Source organism: Aotus nancymaae, unplaced genomic scaffold, assembly GCF_030222135.1.
Source record: "Aotus nancymaae isolate 86718 unplaced genomic scaffold, 86718_ANA_hifiasm-v0.15.2.pri h1tg000067l, whole genome shotgun sequence".
NCBI lineage: Eukaryota > Metazoa > Chordata > Mammalia > Primates > Aotidae > Aotus > Aotus nancymaae.
The window spans coordinates 13,947,728-13,951,944 of NW_026988482.1; the positions used below are offsets into that span (position 1 = coordinate 13,947,728).

Genomic DNA, 4,217 nt, shown 5'->3' on the forward strand with positions numbered 1-4,217 from the left:
ATCCTTAGACGTAATATATCTTCAACTGTGGAGGACTGTTTCTTTTGGGAGAGTTCTGCAGACGTATGGGGCCTCAGTTACCATGAAGGGTAACGTTTGGGAAAGTTAAACCTTGCCAGTGGGGAACAAATGGGCAAAGGGGCTGTTTAGAGTCTGAAATGAACGTCCTTATGGAATTCTGAAACCAACGTGGCGAAAGGCAAGCTAAATGATTCCCATCTGGTGATTTGTTTGAAATGTTTTGATGAGGGTTATGGAAAGGAAGACTCCAGTTTCATCATCACAGAGCCATTGGATTTAGAAGAGGTGAGGTGTCTTGTGCTGGGAGCTCGATCAGTTAGAGGAAATGGATGCAGACCTGATTCCTCTGCTTTCCATCTCTTCACATAAATCCAACAAAGTATCTTCTGCCTAAAGCTCTGCTTTCAATGTGTGCAATAATTCATCCATTTCCTCAATTGTATTAAATACACACTGTGTGCCAGGCACAATGACAGGAGCTGGGGAATCAGGGGGTGTGTGGGCCATACCAACAAGAGGCCCACAGTTTGGTTGGAGAGGAAGATAAGAAAACCTGCCGTGACAGGATTTCCACACAACAGGGAAATAGTGACATCAAGGTAATCAGGGAAGCAGTCTTGGGTACTGATCTTAAGCACAAACTCTGTTAACAGCCTTTGTTCTCTTCCCAGCTCTGCCGTTTAGTAGCTGTGTGATCTGGAGCTGGTTACTTCAACTCTCTGTGTTGCAATTTCCTCGCTTGTGAAATGAAGCTTGTAACACTAACCTCAAGGATTTGTTGTATGGATTAAATGAGTTAATACATGTGAAGTGTTTAGTAAAGCGCCAGCGTGTAAAATGTGCTCACAGCCCCCAGAGAACTGCAAGGCCAGGGACCCTTTCAGCTGCACCTCGACTATCACTCCCTGTCTTCAGTTCTCAGCTGGGTCTAGCAGTTTCTGGACAAGATGAGGAAGAAACAGTTACCATCATTTCCCCACCAAGCCAAAGGGAAATGAGTGACTCACTCCAGCGTCACGGAATGTCTGAAAGGGGTTTCTCTTTTTATCTAAAGGATATTTTGACAGGAGAAGTAGACTAAAACTATTCCCCAACCTAGGCAGCTCTTGTAAAATTATTTGTTAACTTAATATTTTTATGAAGTTGTATTAAATACTTACCATATGGTAGGAATGTGGGCTACGGGGTCACAGCCTGCATTTATTGATCCTTCACATGTGCTAAGCGCCGTAGAAAGTACCATATATATCTAATCTAACGTTCACAATACATCCCCATGAGGTAGATTTATTATTATTCAAGGGAAGAAACTGAAACAGAGAGAGGTTAACAAATAACTTGCCTCAGGTTATACAGCAAGATAGGAAATAAAAATTTGAACTTGGGAAGAAGGACTGGAGAGTTCAATGCCTGACCAAAATGTTTTCCTGTCTCAAGAAAATATAATCACTTTCTGCAAGGAGTTCTCACTCAGTGAAGGAGCCAGAATAGAACAGATAATTAATATACAGTGTAATCTATGCTCTATAAAGGTGTGAACAGAGTTCTGTGGAAGCACAGAGGAGGGAGGAAATTACTTTGGCTGGGAGAACCAGTTTTAGCTGTAATAAGCAAAGTACTTAAGATTACACAAAATTTCCAAAATATGTACAAACCCGAAATGATGAAAATCTGTCACAGTGAAAGAAAAGCTCACATTCAAGGATGACTAAAAACTATAAATCTGTCTAGGTAATCAGCCTCTAAATGAGCAAGAGTCGAAGTTACATTTTTGAGTCTATTACATCAGGTGTAATATGCATACTACTGCTTTGGTGTGGCTGACCAATTGCTAACTGTCAAAACCATATATTTCAAGTCCCAGCTCAAATTCTATCTTGGAATTTAGAATTTGGAAGGCAAAGGGAGTGGCCACAACTTATGAGTCTTTATTCTTTTTGGTATCCACTGTCTCACCTATATTAGGTGACTATCTCATTGCCTGGCTCAAGGTAGGAGGTCAAACGTGTTCATTCTGAATCTTTTAGAAGGCGATTAATCTGTTTTTGTCTAGTTCAAGACCTTATTTTTTTCTCTGTCACATTTCTCTGTTTTCATTTCACGCCTCTTTTATATTTCTCACAGATGTTACAAAGAGTCAAACTCTGAAATTCACCCCTTTAACATTTGGGAAAGTGGGCATCAAAACGAGATCTCAAGATGAATTCTGGTGGTAACTTTTGGGTTTTCTTTATCAGTGTCCCTCTTTATCAGTCATAGGAAAATATTAGCTTAAACTTAGTGGGGAAAAAAAATTCATTCCATATTGCTTAAGAAATGTCCTGACTACCTATTCAGGTCTGATTTTTGAGTAGTGGGTAACAACCAGTACATATCCATCTCCAACTCTTGACATTAAAACTGTCTGTTCAGAACAAAAGGGAAGAGAAAGAAAAGGGAGAATGAACCTGGGAAGAAATGAAGATAGAGAAAAAGATTCTGTCAGTCTACTATCAAAAATAAACGGAGGAAGCGAGACTGTCCTGCAAAATGCTTTGAATAATGTTATAATAAATTACCAGTCCTTCTGAGGTTAAATGAATTGTGTCCCCACTGACGTTACGTAAGGATTTGAGGTAGAATATCAATCTTCAGCAAGCTTCATCCTTTTGAGCTCAAATCAGTGGGCGTTATTATGTCTGATCAAGCACCAGCCCAGTTGTAGCTGAGAACTAGCTGTTATCTACAGCAACAGGCTGATTTGTCACTTACCCTGCTCAGGTGCTCAACTGCTTTTAAAAGTACAGTCTTAGACTTTGATACACTTCAAACACACTTCTAGGACATCTAAAATTCCTCCATTAATTCAGGTCTTTTATTGTATTTATAATAGACTTCTGCTACACTAACATGGCCCTACTCCATCTGTATTAGTCTGTTTTCCCACTACTAATAAAGACATACCTGAGACTGCGTAATTTATAAAGAAAAGAGGTGTTTTTTTTTTTTTTTTTTCTTTCCTCAAGCCAGCGGTGCTTTATTGACAGCGCGCCACTCAGGCCTTGACCGCGTCCATCTGCAGCGGCTGCAGCTGCTCCTTCCGCTGCTGCTCCTTGGTCTTCAGGTTCTCCTTGTGTTTGTTGAGCAGGCGGCGCCTGTCGCGCTTCTTCTTCGGCCACAGGTCCAGGGGCTTGCATTTCTTGCCCTTGTAGAATTTCCTGAGGTTTTCTTTCTGAGTAGGGTTAATAACCGTGAGAACACCGGCAACTCGGATCTTAGAGAGCTTGGAGGTCGCGCCGCCTGTCACTTTGGTGACGCGCAGCTGGGACAGCTCCACCTTCAGGTCTTCCAGCTGTTTCAGCAGCTCCTCCTGCTTCTTCTCGCGAAGGTCTCAAGCCTTGATCTTGGCCGTTGCTGCACAGGCTGCCGCCCACTCCGAGGGAAAGAGGAAGTCAGGAAGGAGGTTCAATGGGCTCACAGTTCCACATGGCAGGGGAGGCCTCACAGTCATGATGGAAGGCAAAGGAGAAGCAAAACATGTCTTACATGGTGGCAGGCAACAGAGCTTGTGCAGGGAAACTCCCATTTATAAAGCCATCAGATCTCATGAGACTTATTGAGGGAAACTGCCCCCATGATCCAATTATCTCCACCCGGCCCCGCCCTTGTCACGTGTGGATTATTACAATTCAAGGTGAGATTTGGGTGGGGACAGAGTCATAACCATCTGTTGTCATAGATTTTTCTTATTCATAGTTTTCTAGTAATTAATGTCAAAATGATAAAATAGGGTCTCAATATATCTCAGTATCTCGTAGGAGGATGCAAGTTTATTCTTGTATACTTTATATAGAATTTACTAAGATGAGAGGAGATTTTTTTAAACCTGTGATTTAACATCCAAATTTAGTAAGGTAGTTTATTTTGGTTTGAAAATATTTCTTACTGTCTCTTTAGTGCCAAAATCTGTATGTGGAGCAGCCAAGATCACAGCACCAGTTAAAATGATGTGGGTTTTTTGTTTTGACTTGTTTCTTTTAAAAATCAAAGATTAATTAGAGACTCTTAAAAATGTAGTTGGGATTTTAGGGTGAGGGCTTAAGTTGTTAATTTTCTTTAAATATTGAGATGAAGTTTACCTAACATAAAATTAATCATTTTTAAATGAATAGTTCAATGATACTTAATACTCTCACATTGTTATGCAACCACCATCA

General features: G+C 40.8%; 1 pseudogene; it reads right to left on the reverse strand.

Moving 5' to 3' along the window:
* Positions 1–3,055: 3,055 nt before the first annotated feature.
* Positions 3,056–3,511, reverse strand: LOC105714850 (large ribosomal subunit protein uL29-like; annotated as a pseudogene).
* Positions 3,512–4,217: the final 706 nt, after the last annotated feature.